Here is an 18,439-nt window from a genome sequence, read left to right on the forward strand (position 1 = left end):
AATTAGCTTTGTTTGATTACTAAAGACTGTTCTAGGTTGAATGGAATCTTTCAAGGAGTCAGGAATTCCGGCCAAAAATTATGATCCGATCAAATGAACTCACTAAGAAATAAATTGTTACTGTTAACGAATCAGAATGTGTTAAAACGCCTAAAATTAGTACCAAATAATTAAACCTTTTAACTAACATTATGAATATTTGGTCAAACGGAACCTGTCCAAAAACATAAGAAATCGGATAATGGTAACGAATTTTATCAGAGCCGGGACACACAAAATTCAACGTATTTTCAGTAAGGATAGAGCACTACGAAAGAAGCTGCTGTATTATATTTCCTATGTGCAATGTCCTCCACTGCAGAGCAATCCCTTTATATACATTTCTGACTTCTGCACTTCTTTCTACAGTCAAGAAACCAAATAAAAACACACAAAAATTACTTCATCGGAAAGACTAGGAACGAAAAACAATAAAAGATCCTCTGTATAAATGATGAATTTGCACACTGAAAAAACCGAAGTCCAGATTTAAGGAGAAAATGAGGATAATATACTTTATGTTGGAAACATCATGACAAGACGATGGTGTCAATCGTAATACTGAATGAAAATAACGTACGTCGCCACAGGAAATAATGGTGTTTTATCCAGCATTACGATTGACACCACCGTGTTGTCATGGTGTTTCCAACAGAAAGTATATTATCCTCATTTTCTCCTTAAAGCTTTACTTAGTTCTTTCCAGTGCAGGTTGTATTCTTTACAAAATCATGGACGGATCTAATCTTAAGTATTTTATAGTACATTTTATTCGGACTTGAGTTGACATCATTCCACACAGAAACCTTAGTAACTCTGACGAGACGAATTTAAAAAGATATAGTTGTATGGAGCAAGAGAGAAACAAGGTTGCCAGCCTGCGTTTTGCCTTCTTGAAAAAAATCCCTATTTTTACATTTTCAGAAAATCTAATTAAACACAAATTAACAATACTCATTATCCTTAACCTTTTACCCGTTTGTTTTTAATCATTTTTGTATCATTAATTTTAGTGAAGTCAGCTCACTTTCTTTTTTTATCTTTTTCTTCACTTTTTTACGCTGAAAGCCTTCTTTCTTTTTAGCAAGTAAGCTGCCAGCGGGCTGATACATGGACTTCACTATACAAGCTCCAATCTAAGACGAACTCGCTTCTCTGAAGGCTAAACACGAGAAAGACATTGGGAGGAAATCTTCGACATTTTCCAGCTGAAATTTTGCAGACAGGTCTGAACGCAACGACGATCAAGTTCACAGTACTACAAGGAGGGATTCTTTTGAAACAAATTTATTTGTAGTTTAAAGCTACACAGATGAGACATACAAAATATTATTGTAAAGAATTTCGAAACTTTTTTTAACAAAGATATCTCCGACACGGGGCACTACTCTTCTCCTTTTTCTAAAAAAAAAAAATGAAATCTTTCAGTTTAACATCTGGCAATTATGCCCTTTAGGCTAAAGGAGACGGTAATTAAGGCTAGTGCATGAAGGTGGAATAATTGGTGGAATGGAAAAGTGGGAGGTACTAAGAGAAACCCACAGAAAACCAACGAACACGATGATGTCCACGACAAACTTAGTTGGCCGGCAATCGAACCAGGGACCTCACGCATCAGAAGTAAGCACTCTACCACTCAGCCACCGTGTCTCTTCTTTTCTTGTTAAAATGAGACAATACTGCCCAGCGCTGACCATTAATAAGTGCGCTTCTTGCAAAGCCCTTTCTTCCAGTGGAACAAAAAGGTATCCAATAACGAAACTGTATTTCGTAACAAGGATAAAAGAGTTTTACTAAGTCGTCACAACTTTTGAAAATATTACCAGAAACATGCGAGTTAGATCATTCAGAGTTAAACACAGTCTTAGAACTATTACATTAGAATTGAAAGCACAGATAATTCATTTTGAATTATAGGATATTGCATAACTTAATCGCATAACGTAACTTAATTGTATAACATAGGTCACATGTTTAAATCTTGTAGTTTCTTGAACTTTACGTAAGGAAACATATAACTGAAAAAGTACGTACTTTCCTTATAAGAGTTCCGAATGAACGTACTTTCCGTACGAACGAAAAAACTTTATATACGCGGTCAGGATGTCACATACAGATGGACGTAAATGACATATAGCTGACGTGTCAAATACGTATGGAAGACTGTTAGATGTCAGACATCCTGCAATGGTCTAAGGGCAGCACATATGTAGGATGCGAATAACGCATGATTCGTACTGATTTTTGTAGTAAACATAAGGATACCTTATATTTGTACAATATAACGGATTTTTCTCAGTTCATATTAAATTACAAATGTAGTTTATTACTGTCAGTAGTTCACACACCCATAGAGGCGTGCCCTCCAGGTTGAGAAGCACTGGTATATAAACTAAAAACATAGAGCTGTATCATATACAATTTAAGCCATAACATATCTTAAATTATAGGTAGGGTATTTAGCGAGTACATAATAATTAAAATACTTGAAGAATCGAAGATGGTGCTGAACGTTTAAACTATTATAAATTCTAACAATATTTGAATATCTTAGTTTCGTAAAGATAAGAACAATCCTCAATTTCTATGTATTATTTGCTCCTAGAAAAATAAATGATATGGAATACAAAAGTTGTACATTTTGCAAAATTGTGAGCTTTCTCTGTGAAGTCATCTACACCTTCAGTGTGAGAAATAATTGTAATTCACGTTTCACTGTTCTCTTTGTCTCTGGCAAAGATTTTACCAATTCCTGTGTTTTTTACACTTTCTAGAAAGGTACAATATGGTGAAGTATACCAGTGCCTTAAGTATGAAATATTGCTTTTCTATCAAAAGAAGTTCAATTCTATAATGGTGGAACGCAAGAGATGTTCAAAAGTATATCGAAACAACCTTTATCTTTAACTTATTTTGTTATTATCCCGTCCAAACTTTTTTGTCTTCATGAATTATGTCGAAGCCTAAAATATATAGAACTATAATTATGCCTGCTGTGTTGTATGCTAACCAAACATGGTTGCTTCCTTTGGGGAAAGAACGTAGACTGAAGGTATCTTAGATATAAATCCTGGAACTCAAGAGAAACGGAAGGAGGGCTGTACCCAGCAAGTTTCTTAGAGGGACACAAGACTCTTTCAGAGACTGTTAATACAAAAAACGGACCGATTTGAAAGCATTAATAGCTCACCACGCACTTGAAACACGGACTCCGACACTGTGGATAATTAGAGTTGATTTTGAGTTTAACGTGCCGTTCAGTAGGGAAGCTATATAAGACGTAGAACTACTGAATAACGTAGAATGCGAACCACATGAGCTCCGGCCGGAAATCGAACCTGGGTGTCCCACACCAAAGACGCGTACACTAACGGTTTAGCGACGAAGGAGCTATTGTGCAAAATTAGACTCAGAGGTTGTAGGAAATGTAGTAACATATTATTCATAAGAAAACAAAAAATATTTTAGGAAGTCCATTTATTTGACTTTGGTTTTGTGTGTGTAAATCTTCATTCGGAGGAAACTCAGCGTCAAAACTAATATAGCATTTGTGGGTTTTTAAATGGCAAATGACTATAGTGTTTTAGTTATTTTTGAAACATTTGTTCATGATATATCATGAAAATTGCATGAGTAATATTTGAGAAAATAATAATAACAAGGGAACTACCATTCTAAATACTCAATATTTCTGTGACAAATGATTTGCGTAACATTATAGACTTATTCATAACATATGAATAAAATAATCTTTTTTTTTTTTTTTTTTTTTTTTTTTTTTTTTTTTTTTTTTACTCCTAGAAAAATATATCTTCAAAAGCAAACTACCCCTTGTAAATTTTTTCAGAAGAAATGAGTGGTGTCATATTGTTAAGTAATTAATAAAACAGAAATATGAAAGAATACGAATTAATGAAATATGAACAAAATCACCTGTTTCATTTTTGAGAAAATGCTCCGAAATACTCACCCCAAGAATAAACTACCCTTTCTGTACTTTTCTTACGAAAATGAGTTCATGTCTTGTTATATGTTGTTAGCGAAATATTGATTTCTGAAATATAAAGGAAATCTTTAGAGCTGTTTTTGAGAAAATCTCAAATTTTATTTCTTACCCTTTAGGAAATTACCCGCTTTTTTACGGATACGAATAAAATAAAGAAAACTATAAAATCTTGTGAACACGTTTAATTTTAAAATTTGGTTTCGATATGTTGAACGGTATGGCTTCTAGGCAAATGAAATGAAATGAAATCTTTGATTTTTACGTCCCACGGTTATGCCGGTTAGGCTAAAGGAGACGGTGATGATGAGTAACGAATGAAATGGTGGAATGAAGAAAGTAGGAGGAAACGGGAGAACCCCGAGGAAATCCACTCACACCGTGTTTGTCCTCCACAAGGTTCATTTCGCGGGGGCTATGTTCGAACCCGGGACCCCATGCACCAGAGGGGACCCCGGACCCCATGATAGAAGTGAACGCTCTATCACTGAGCAACCGTAGTAGTATTTATATTTTGAGCCTTGGCAACACTGATTGTAGTTAGGCGCCATTTTTCGTTTGCATAGAAACCTTTGACATTGTTGACCATAATGTACTTCAAATGCTTCGTCAATAGCTTTCTTTGTGTTGTTTACGTTGACTTGAAGATTGTGTGATAACGGGAAATTGGAATTAACTCATGAAATTTTTCGGATTTTAAAGGGAGTTCAAGATTGCGACAGGCTTCTTTACATCTGAAGCGTCACGCTTTTACAAGTTTTCAATTGTAATTTAGAACATAATTTTATTTTTTGACATATTTTAGTTTTTGACAATCTTTATATATTATTACATTTCTTTTCTATGTCCCCCGTATCTAACCCCCAAGTATTTTTACATATAGTGTTAAAGCAAATCTACTTAGACCAGGCGAATTCGTGCATGTTGGAACGCGCCATTTTATACAATTCTAATTTTTCATAAAACATTTAAAACAAACTTAGTGAAGCAGTCCATAAGGCTCTAAGACCGGGACTTACCTTATAAATCTCCCGTAAGGGAGGTAACTGGAACTGGAACTAGAACTGGAAAATTTTCGTGCAATGATTTATTATGATATTCGACGTGGATTATCAAGATAGGAGTGCACCGATCAACTTTAGCGATTAAGTCCCATCCTTTGCCACTGTGAAACGCTGGTATAACGATTTTACTCGTGGCTGTCATTCGCTCACTGACGAAATTCACGAAGGTCGTTCAAAATCAGTTGTTATTCAAGAAAACATTAATGCTGTGCAAAACCTAACACTGCAAGATCTTCATGTGGCATATTGTGAGATTGAGGTAACCCTAGGCGTTAGTTCCACCAGCATATATAAAATAATACATGATAATTTATCTGTGAGAAAGGTTTGTTCCCGTTGGGTCCCACAAAATTTGATAAAAACTCAGAAAGAAGCTCGCATCTATTGGTGCACACAAATGCTCAATAAATGCAATGGCGTGCTTCAAAAGACATATATAAGATTGTAACAGGTGACGAATCATGAGTGTATGCATATGAGCCGGAACGTAAACAGCAATCGACTGTATGGATGCTTCAAGATAAGCCAAATCCAACAAACGTTTTTCGCGTACGAAGCACATCGAAGCAAATGGTGGAATGATTTTTCGGGAAAACTTGTCATGTGGCAACTGCGCTTTCCATATTTGATCGAAGACCTCCGGCAAACAAATTGTTGTGTACCATTCAGAGTTGACCGTACTACGTCCCTCTAAAGGCAAACAAGCGCCGTCGGATCACTCTTCATCAAGACAATGCGAGCTCTCACACACCTCGTCTAACAACCGACTATTTGAACACTCAAAAAATCGAATTGATGGGTAAAGCAAGTAAGACAGACCTCATGTATGAACTAGAGAAACATCTTACTACCTCACCTCCTTCGCAGAAGTCACACGGTGACATAGTTTATAGTGTTATTGTTTGGCTTTATGGTGCAAGCTAGAAAGATTCCAATCAAACGATTGAAGCTGAAGACAGTTGGTGAGTTTGCTGATTACGTGGTGCCAATTTCGTATCAAGTGAACCGTTTGGATGTTGTTTTTGATATTTATACGAAAATAAGAATCGCTCAGAACGAATGCGAAGAAGTAAAATAAGTTCGGTAAAGTAAGATATTCCGCCTCCACTCACACCACTTCCGGTTCAGATGGAATGTTACTGGGCCTCTTCTGACAATAAAATGAAATTCTAAAAGTTTTTCATATCATGGATACTGGAGAAGAGGACATCTCTACAAACCAAGACCTCTACCTTGCTGGTGCACATACTATCGACAGATTCAAGTGTGTAGTGATCCGCAACAAATCTGTGTCAGATGGAAAAATCTTCATTCCGAACATGAAGAAGCTAACGACCGAATGTTACTTCACATCAACCAAGTTGTGGAAACAGGAATAACACTAGATATAGATATTGTGTATCAGATACAGATAGGTTAGTAAATGTTTTCTACCATTACAAAAATGATGGGAATCTCAGCAGCTTCAGGAATTGTGGATGCTGTTTGGTGTTTGTAGAACATCTCCGGCAATTAAAATTCATGAACTATCAAAAGGAATGAAACTTAAATCCTTGTTTCGCCTGCAACCCACACTAACTGATTGCGATCCAACTAGTAAAGTTGGAAGCAAAGCAGCAGCAATGAAGATTGTCAATTTGTGTGGAACTTCACGCCTTGAGAACTTTGGAAAAAGAGCGATAAATGAAAAAGATGTGCGCGATGCAGAGAAATTCCTCTTGCGATGTTTGGGGTCAAACATGTATTCATATGACGAGTAGCGATTTACAAAGTTTCATCAAAAACAGTGGAAAGAAATTTTACCTTATGCTCTGCATAACGTAACATGGCCCGGTGCTTTTGGGCACCTTGTATATTGAAAGGGAATTTTTACTTTATTGAGAATGTCAGAAAAACATGTTTTATTTTGTAGTAGGAAAATGTAGGTCGCAAATTTTGCGTAATTTCAGTTAAGTAAATCGTTTCAATGAGAATTAAATGAAGAATACATGATTAGTAATTATATTTTGTATATTTTACGTATTTAACCAAAAATATAACATTATTTTAGAAAATAAGTGTATATTTTACCTTTTTAATGGTTTTCAGTTTATTTTTATAGATATCGCCATAGGGAATCTTCACAAGAAAACTAAAATTTTAATTTCGTAAATTTTCTTCAAAATTTCCAAATTAAGAAAGTCAGCCATAATTTCTTCTTGGTGCATCTCTTTGTTTTCGGAGTAAATTATTTGATTGGATAATCCGCAATCACAGCTGTGGCAGAGATTTTCGGTTTTCTTTGATCTTAGCACCGAAGCCTATCATCCGATAGTTACGTCACAATTATCTTCCAATTAGGGATCATCTTCTCATTGTTCTTTGTCTTACATCATCAGAAGCCATAGGAGACAGGCGTACAATGTGCGTCGTCTGTATAAAATTGTAAAAGTGACTAGTATTTTAAAACTGTGAATTGTTTTTTTCGTCTTGTATCAGTGATACTCTTACGGAATGTGCTTATTGGAAAATTTTACGTTCTCGAACAGCGAGAAAACGTAGGAGAAGCTGAATAAGACGCTGGCGAAGAAATCTGGTCTTGAATTTTGGTGCTCAGGAAGAAGAGGTTGAGTGGCGCTCAATGGCCACTTAGAACGGCATTACAGTTGTTGGTACCTGTAAACATTCTTTTTAGAATCCACGAGTTAAAAATCTCAAAGGAGATTTTTCGTGGCATACCATCATCACAAACATTTTTTTTTAATATCAGTTTATTCAGTCGTCGAAGGATGGATCCATGTAAGTAGAAACCAGTGAAACGAAATTTAGTTCAGATAGTGATAACTTCTAAATTCATTGTCTTGTGGCAGAACAAACGAGTGTGGTTTTCTTGTGCATGTGTAAAATTTTCAATATGATGTGCTAAGTGCATTAAGTTTTCCCCAACATCTCTCACATATGAGTCTGGATAATGTCACATCGTGAATTCATTCAATGGAGGGGGGAGAAAGCTAGATTATCTCAACACAGAGCGATTGTCATAACATCATGAAAATGTGTGTACAGCCCACACATTTTCCCCCAAAAGAAAGAAATGTTTAGATTCCCTACAACCTCCAAATTGTTCAGTTTTTCGGAAACATAGTACTGCTCGAAATATTTATAATTTGGCATGATGTTTTTCTTTGGTTTCTTTTTTTAACAATCCTAAACGTTATAGTAATTTTGGAAGTAAGTGTCAGATTCATGGGTAAAGTCAAGTGCAAGGGTACATGAATTTTGCGTACCGGTAACAGGAAACTATCGTCAATAGGTTAAATCTCAGTGATTTTATTCTGATACCCATCGAGTTTTAAAAATTACAATTTTAATGATTGCTAGTAGCAATATTTTAGTTTTTTTTAAAAAAGAAAACTCAGAATTTCAGAGCGACACTAAAGAAAATAGCCACTGCGTCTTTGGCTGCTAATTAGACGGCAATATTGAGTGTAATAACCTCAGAGGCACTATAAAGAGTGAATATCAAAGTCTTGAAGAGGTTAAAAAGTGTTGAACATTCAATGACAAGCGCTGAAACATTACAGCATCTTCCTTAAAATAAACGCTGGAAGTTGTTTGATGACTCTACAATGATTCACTAAGTGTTGAGTAACCAAGCATCTTCCTTAAAATAAACGCTGGAAGTTGTTTGATGACTCTACAATGATTCACTAAGTGTTGAGTAACCAAGCATCTTCCTTAAAATAAACGCTGGAAGTTGTTTGATGACTCTACAATGATTCACTAAGTGTTGAGTAACCAAGCATCTTCCTTAAAATAAACGCTGGAAGTTGTTTGATGACTCTACAATGATTCACTAAGTGTTGAGTAACCAAGCATCTTCCTTAAAATAAACGCTGGAAGTTGTTTGATGACTCTACAATGATTCACTAAGTGTTGAGTAAGCAAGCATCTTCCTTAAAATAAACGCTGGAAGTTGTTTGATGACTCTACAATGATTCACTAAGTGTTGAGTAAGCAAGCATCTTCCTTAAAATAAACGCTGGAAGTTGTTTGATGACTCTACAATGATTCACTAAGTGTTGAGTAAGCAAGCATCTTCCTTAAAATAAACGCTGGAAGTTGTTTGATGACTCTACAATGGTTCACTAAGTGTTGAGTAATCAACTTTGTACTGTAGATTCTTCTTTCGATAAACACTGCTAGCTGAAACTTTAATTTCTTAGTTTCTTCTGAATTTAAATCTCAATAATTTTTGAGTTCTCATGTATATTGTTCACATGCAACTAGTCATAAAGTATTTTGCAGAAAATGTTGTCTTGCCGTAAGTGTGTTTGTTACGAACTTTTGCAAGTATTTCATTTCATCTCGAAACTTCCTGTTCATGTATTTCACAGTTGAGTGAATATGTATTTTTCTATCTTCAATAATGTATCTTCATGGAAAAACCAAGAAAAATATTGTGCTGACGAAAATTGTATACGATTGTATATTCTTTCAACTTCATCTTTTCTAGTTTCTTCTGGACGTTTATTTGATTGACTTTTCTTTCACTTTACATTGACATCTATTGGCAATTCTGATTTCGCAAAAATTGTCTTGATGCGTAATAGATAATATCAATTTATACAATTTTGGCTTCTTTTATATATAAAACCTGATACATTAGAAGAATAACTGCTTTTGAGAATAATAGTTCATATTGAATATTACTTCTCCAAATTTAGTTACATTACAATCTCCTTCTGACTAAACGAATCACAAGAATTCTAAAACCTGTCTTAAAATGAACAGTTTTTTCTTTTTTTTAAAATATATTAGAGATACATAAGATCACTGTATTCTAAAAGCAAGGAATTAACATATCTGTTCCACAGATGTATTCATTATGTTTCTCATGATTATGTCAAAGCTCTTCCTCTAATTTGAAGTTAAGTGATATATTATTCTCTTAATCATCCAACCCAAGTATTTCTTGAAGACATGTTTAAGTATTATAAGAATACAATTTCCCTTTGTATCGAAGAATGTCAGTTCTTTTCTTCTGAGTTCCTTAATGTGAAAGATGAAATCATAGTAAATTTGATCCATTACTCCTTAAAACATGTGTAACTCCTTCCATCTATCTTGATTCTTTAAGGAACTTTCATTCATTTTTGGATCCAATCAAATACTTTTCATTGGTAGATCTGACGAATGAGAATCTGCCTGTAAAGACAAAACGCTTGAAAGAATCTACACATCTTAAAATATTAGATATTTCAATTATCTTATCTATCAATCGTTGGCACCATCATCACATTTTGGAAGAAACTGATTACTAGCTGAGAATCCTTCTTTTCTTTATTGTACTTCAGATTACAAAGCTTATCAATAAGTATAAAACATCAAAGTGATTTTGTCGATGAGTAAGCAACACAGAAACGCACTTATTGTTAACGTTTGAGTGAACGTTCATAAATTCAAATTCTTATAATTTATAAGCATTTGGATGAATTATTTTGTATATTCATAATTTCAGTCTAAGTATCTAACGAAAACGAACAGGAATAATTTATATTTTTATTGGTTAATACAGAGTGTCCGGAATGGGACTGACGGTTTTTAAAATTGTATAGTTTTAATATGGTCAGAGATACAGAAAAAACATTCATATTGAAGGAAAATTCAAAAAGGCTTGTTCAGCACATTTTCATACTTGAACAACTACCGGTGACGGCGCTAGTATCGCCGATAATCAGAAATGGCATCGGCAGTCGAAAAAGGCGCAATGCGTGTAGTGGTTTGCAGAGACAAAAAGTGTTGTTCAAGTTCAACGAAACTTTCGATGTGTTTACCAAAAGGATCCTCCATCACACATCAGCATCCAGGCGTGGAAGAATCAATATTTATCAACGGGGAGTGTACTGAAACAATACAGCAATGGTAAATTGCGTGTGTTAGAAGAAAATGTGGAAGCTGTAAGAGATTATTTCTCACGTAGCCCGAGGAAGTCAATTCGCGGAGCGAACAGGCAATTCCAAAGTCAACAGTGCACGATGGTACACAAACGATTACGTTTGCGCGCGTATAAGGTGCAATTGTTGAAAGAAATTAAGCCCAACGATAAGCCACAGAGAGCAGCATTTGCTACTGAAATTCTGGACAGGATTGATCATGACCATAATTTCGTATTGAACATTGGAATTTCCTCTGATGAGGCAACTTTTCACTTGTCTGGCTGTGTTAACAAACACAGTGTTAGGATATGGGGATCTGAGAAGCCGCATGCGTATATGGAACATTCTAGAGACAGTCCCAAATTGAATGTTTGGTGTGCTTTAACACATAATGCGGTTATAAGACCCTTCTTTTTCATAGAGCAAACCATAACACAAAATGTATTCTTAGACATGCTTCAACACTTTGCTGTTCCCCAGTTACAACATTTGCAACCCCGAGTGATATTCCAATTGGATGGTGCCCTGCCACATTGGAGCTTACAAATGAGGGAGCACCTTGATACTGAATTTCTTGATCGTTGCATAGTCCGTGGTGGGCCAATTAGGTGGCCTCCATGCTCTCCTGATGTTACCCCCTGCACTTCTTCCTGTGGGAGTATGTGAAAGACTTCATATATTCTGGTGAAAAGATGCGTAACCTTGATGAACTGAAGAACCGTATTAGGAATGCGATTGCTTCAGTAACACCTCAGAAGTTACAGAATACGTGAAGACAGATTGATTTCAGGCTAGATATTGTCAGTTACAAACGGAGCTCAGTTACATAGTTACAAATAGAGCTCACGTGGAGTTACACTGAATTAGAATGACTTGTCTGCCGTGTTGTCCTCTTTTGTGGTGCAATTTCTGCTACTGTACAAGATAATATAAGCACAGAACTGTCTCACCTGGAAACGGTATTCAAATTCAACGGATATTCGTCGAAACAGATCAAGACAGCCATGAGAAAATACAGTAGCAGGAATTGCACCACAAAAGAGGACAACACGGCAGACAAGGAAAATATTGCAGTTATTCCATATATGGGAAAAACCTCCAACCAACTAGCAAGACTATTGAAGAAATTCAACATCAAGACTGTACACTGCCCTCCACCGAAGATCAGGAGTTTATTACCAACTGTAAAAGACTCATTGGGATTAAAGACACCAGGCATCTATAGGATCACCTGTGAATGTAACGCCACTTACATAGGTGAAACGGGAAGGAACATTGAAGACAGAATGAAAGAACACCAGCGACACACCAGACTTAAACAACCTGAAAAATCTGCAATAGCCGAACACTGCATACAGTACAATCATACAGCCATGTGGGACCAAATTGAAGTACTAAAGAAAAGCAAACAGTTCTGGGGCAGGAAAATACATGAATCTTTATTCATCCGTTCATACAAGCCATCCATCAACAAAGACGAAGGTTATCATCTACCTGACATCTGGATCCAGCTTCTCAGTACGAAAAGAACCATCAGCCAATCAGAGAGCAGTTTCCACCAGCAAAATCAGAGCACGCCATTGGCCAACAAAAACAACCAATAGAAACACAGCAATTCCTAAAGACCACAATATAAATTGAACGACCAGCACATTCCAACACATAGCTCTGAAGATGTTGCCGCTGTATGGTAACGAAAGCTCAGCACAGCAACACTCACTCTGGCAGCAATCCCGAGAACATTGGATTAACTAAACACTGTTTTAGATTCTATAACAACAGTATGATCTCCTTAGTGGAATCAAAATCTGAGCAGAGAATTCGATTATAGAAAGTTGTCATTTGTAACGGGAGCAGGTCAAAACTCCCACAGCCCAAACTCCCACACACAGGAAATGTCAAAACGACCACACAATCGGTCATAAATGTCCCACACAAATGGACAAATCTCCCAAATGCACAAACAGTCAAAACACCCTTGTACTTCTTTTTATTATTTTTAGCGTGTGAAACTTACAAGACTTGCAACCAGAATCATTTCAAAGTGTGGGAGATTTGTCCGAATTTGTGGGAGTTTTGCCCATTTGTGTGGCGGTTGTGACAATTTCTGCGTGTGGGAGTTTTGTCCATTTGTGTGGGAGCTATGACCGATTCTGTGGGCGTTTTGACATTTCTTGAGTGTGGGGGTTTTGGCTGTGGGAGTTATGACCGTTCGTTCATTTGGGATATTTTTCCGTTTGTGTGGGAGTTATGACCGATTCTGTGGGCGTTTTGACATTTCTTGAGTGTGGGAGTTTTAGCTGTGGGAGTTTTGATCTAGACCCTTTGTAAAATGAAGTTGTAATAGATCTTTTTGTTTGTGATATCCCTATTTGTTTTCGTTTTCCAAATGAAGTGATTAGAATGTAAGACACCGAGAGAAGGAAACAATAAAATAATACAGAGAGAATGTTACTAAAATTCCCAGATTAAACTTAGAAAAGAAACAATGTATAGGAGAGGTTGCTTATCCCAGAAGTAGCATACGTATACTAAAGATACCGCAGCTACAGTCCTCCTAAATTTCCTGGTAATTCTTTCCTCTCTTTGTGATGTCATTTTCTCAAGAGTGATTTGCATATTGAGAAATAATTGTGTACAGCAACAAAACAAGTTAGCGGGAAGATCATTTTTATTCTTAGTGTTCAATATTTGGAACTATTTATCTTGCTGTATATAAACGAAGGTGGCAAGTAAATATTTCAGTATATTTATGACGTCCACCTACTGTTTCTATATTCAGATAATTTTAATTTAATATGCATTTCTTTTCTAAAATTGGATTTTGTTTATGAATAATTCAATGGTTGTACCGACGGTTGATGTGCCAAAGGACAATAATTTGAATATAATTAACACTATTTGTTGTAATGATTTTGTGAATATATCTAGTTTTGGAACCAAGATGCCTAATTGCATATTCATTATATGTTCTTACAGCAACATATCATTGATCTGATCTGATCAAACTGATGAAATCATCTGATAAAATTACGGAATGCGCTGGTATTATCTTAAATGTCTTGAATGGACATATGGTTTTCTTTTAAATGCGGATTTTAGTGTAGGAAACAGGGAAAGTTACAAGGAACCAGATCCGATAAGTAAGAGCATTAGTGTTCGACGGACTGTTTTTGAGCAAGAAATCGAACACCATTCCTTAAGTGTGGCCAGAGCACTTTCATAATGCAAATGTCACTATCCATAAGCCCATTTGTCAGACCGTTCACGACGAACGGAATCGCGTAATCGTTACAATACAGCTGCGTAGACCTCCTTATTAATAGTTTAGTTGTATGGAAGAAATTTGTGATGTACGATCCCGAATATGTCAAAAAAAAAAAATGCTGCACTTTCACCAGAATCGGGCTTGTTGAATCTTGGGAATCCAGGAGACTTTCAATGGGATGACAGCTCGGTTTTCTGTATCCGTTAACCGTGATGATACTGGCCAAAATTGTCGGATCATTCGAAGCTGTTTTCTTCAGTTCCCTGCTAATGGTAACATGAGTGTTCTTCTGGCCCTGTGTTTGAATCCTCGGCTCGAATTCATGTATGATTTGGTAAAATTTAAAACCGATAGTCACGGAACTCTACACTGATTCGGATTCCATCAAACTGTCGGTACGTGTCTCATACAGTGTTAATGCTGAAAAGAAATATTAAACTAAAAATAAATTCTACTGTGAATTAGTATTATAATTGAAATTTTGTATTCACGTTTTGGATACGCTAATTTGGACATAATGATTTTAATATACTTTCCCTAATGACATGTTTCTCTGTTATATGAACCTGCAAACAATGGTTCTTTAATCAAGGTGCCAACAGAAGAATTACAGCTCACAGATGACGAGAAGAACCCTGAAACAGGGGAAGCGGGGAAAGGTCAACGACACGGTCAAGTCCATTTTCGGTTTTTGAGGTGTGGTCTATACTTAGATGTCGTCTGCTACTCCGGGTAGTTATCTGTGTGCTATTCCGTGGTGTCATTTGAAACTCCCGTGAGAAAAGTGGGCGAGCCCATACCTACATCACACTACTTCTGCTAGGGTTCTTCTCGTCATCTGTGAGCTGTACATTTATTTTATTCTACTTGATAAGGAGCTTACCAAAGCTGCCTAAGCAGCGCACGTGACCCACTCGGATCAAGACAGATTCTTTCTCCAGTTGAGGGACTACTTTCCTTACATGTTTCAGTGAAACATAATCTGAAATGAAACAAATAAATAATAACTAGCATACAATTTAAAGCAATTTAATTGCTATTCTAAAAACTCAAAATAACTCGTATTCGTATTCTAATTGACAGCTTTTAAATAGTCATTACACATCTCAACAAATAAATCTTTTGGATAGCTGAGCGTTGCAAAACCAGTACTTAATTTGTGAAATTGGTGCTAGTGTAGCTTAATTGGATTGGATTTGAGTTTAACATATCGTATAGCAGCGAGGCCAAATGAGACGTAGTCCTACAGCTTAATGTGGGATCCGAACTATATGAGCTCCTGCCGTGAATCCGGGTTTCAAAGCCAAAGGCGCGGACATTATCACATAGCCATAAAGGAACTTAAGAAAATGGCTTTCATTGAAGAAACACCACAGTATGTATGTGTGGTGGTTAGAGAGAAGAATTATTCTGCATATACAATGGAACTTTCGCCATGTGTTTCACAAGGATCCTTCCTCACGAAGTCAAGGTATGGAAGGAAAACATTATTATAGACAGGGAGTGAGGTAAAACGTCACGATAGTTTTAAACCTCGAGTGTGCGATGGACATATAGAATCGATAAGGACTATTTCAAGCGTAGCCCACGTAAGCAAATACCCACATTATCCCTCTGGACTTCTCTCTCTTCGCGGGTACAACAAAGATATAAAATATTTTAGAGAAATGATAAGATAATCTATAAAAACTGAAGACCGTATTCGGAATATCATTATTATTTCTGTAACCCCTCTGATGCCGAACACGTTACTTAATCCACAACACATAATTTCCACTCGTTAACTTAATCCACAACTGGAAATAATTGTTAGTGAAAAGTTACAGCTATATGAATGTCATTAATCATAATTATAATGTTCAATTTCATTCTTGAATTACCTATGTGGTTAACTTATTTTAAGTTTTAGGATAAATCTCATATCTTTAATTACCATTAAAATATTGAATTTCAATATGTCTGTCAGTTATTGTTTCTTAATTGGTCGTATACAACATCTGATTATTATTTTGTTTGAATTACTTATTAAGTTTTACTATTTTAATCCGAATAACCTGTGTAGGGGAGTGCGGTGGCTCAGTGGTAGAGCGTTTACCTCCGGTGCTTGGGGACCCTGGTTCAATCCCAGCTCGCGCCGTGTGGACTTTTGGTGGACAAAAACCGTGCTCGTGAGTTTTCTCGGGGTTCTCCCGTTTCCTCCCACTTTCTTCGTTTCACAATTTCATTTATTTCTCATAATCACCGTCTCCTTTAGACTAACTGGCATAACCGTGGGACGTAAAACTTAAAGATTCCATTTCAATTCATTTCCGAATAAACTGTGGTGGTCGTAGGCCGGTGCTGCGTGAAGTTGGAGAATTCTCAAATGAACTCCGAAAATCTGGGATAGGTACGCATATAAGTAAGATGAGAAACTTACGATACATAATTTATTTCATTATATGGAAAGAAGAACTGTAAGTAATGTGTACAAAGAAACTGCTGTAGCTAAAGGCGTAAGTGGAAAAACTGTGAGGCGTGAGGCATGTTGTTACGTATGGAATTAGATCTCCTACAAAAACAAGACACACGAAACGGAAAAATAGATGATTTTGTGTGTGATCTAGTGCAGGAAACAATATGTAAAATGTACAGAAAAACGGAAGTTCCTATGACAGAAACGCTTTTAAAAAGACTAAAAACAGAAACTGAAGGTATGGACTGTATGTTTACTTGCCGAGAAGAAACCCTAAGACTGTTTGTTAATTAAAAATCCTTACAAAAATCTACAGAATAGACAAGTTACTATGAAATCCTCGCGGTTGCTTATCTTCAAGTCATAAACAACTATAGAGCTGCAGATAATAATAATAATAATAATAATAATAATAATAATAATAATAATAATAATAATAATAATAATAATAATAATAATAATAATAATAATAATAATAATAATAATTTATCTTCACGAAACATGGTATGACACCATACTACAGTGTAGAAAGGATGTAGGACAAATCTCATACATGTCGTCTGGAGTCCCAATTTCAAGATGAAAAGGAGTGAAAATGGATGGTTTCCCGGATGTTTACTTTTGTTTATGATGAATAATGCTTCATCATCTCCCGATTATTATCAGGATATGACAGCTGAGCTATCTAAACGATGGTTTATAGAACAGTTGATTTTGAAAAAAAAGATGAAAAGTGTGTGATCGTAATGGTAAAGTGTGTGATCGTGGGGATGGTGGATACCATTCCCACCAGTTAGAGAAAATTCGAAATAGTAATACAAAATAGCTATTCATAAGAAATAGTATTACCGTTCCTCAATCTATTCCTATAAAAGCGACATTGTTAGATACTGTCAAATTTGCAAATGTCGAAAAGAAATATGTAGTACACATTCTAGCGATATTCGAAGTCATCAAGTACTCACACTACCGCCCTACTTTTGTGTGTTCAATACAATAGAAATGATTTGGAGTTCACTAAAACGACAGATTGTTTCGCATAATAAAATCCCAAATATCCGTGACTAATTCGAGTGATTCAGCAGGAAGTAGATAACATTTTTCTGCACTGTTGACGCGTATGTGAAACATTGTGTTAAAACAGAAAAAAAAAAAAACGTATTAAGAGTTGGAACGTGCGATACTCGAAACGTGCGATCATTATAGAAACCGATAATATTAGTGACAGTAATGACAGCAATGATGGGATGAAACTATAGGATGTTTTGTATGGGCCACAATGACATGAAATTTATATTTCTGTGCAGACTGGCAACCTGGCTTAAACCTCACGTTGCATGAATAACGTGCCTCTACAAGCAAGCCAACCAGGGAGAAGAATGCGGAAGATATTAAGCAGAGCCTTTAACTAAGGTACTATCTCGGCATTCACTGGTGCGACTCAGGATAATCTTAGAAAACCCGAGTCAAAGTGGTCAAAACATTCTGAATACGAAGCCAGCGCTCTTCCAACTGTGCTACGGTTCGATTACATAAAAAAAATAAATGAAATCTCCTACGTTTTACGTCCTACACTAATGCCTGTAGTCTAAAGGAGACGGTGATGATTAGAAATGAATGAAACGGTGGAATCAAGAAAGTGGGAGGAAATGGGAGAACCACGAGAAAATCCGCCACATGTTGTTCGTCCAC

This window comes from Thermobia domestica, chromosome 13, assembly GCF_964235325.1.
Source record: "Thermobia domestica chromosome 13, izTheDome1.hap1.1, whole genome shotgun sequence".
Lineage (NCBI taxonomy): Eukaryota > Metazoa > Arthropoda > Insecta > Zygentoma > Lepismatidae > Thermobia > Thermobia domestica.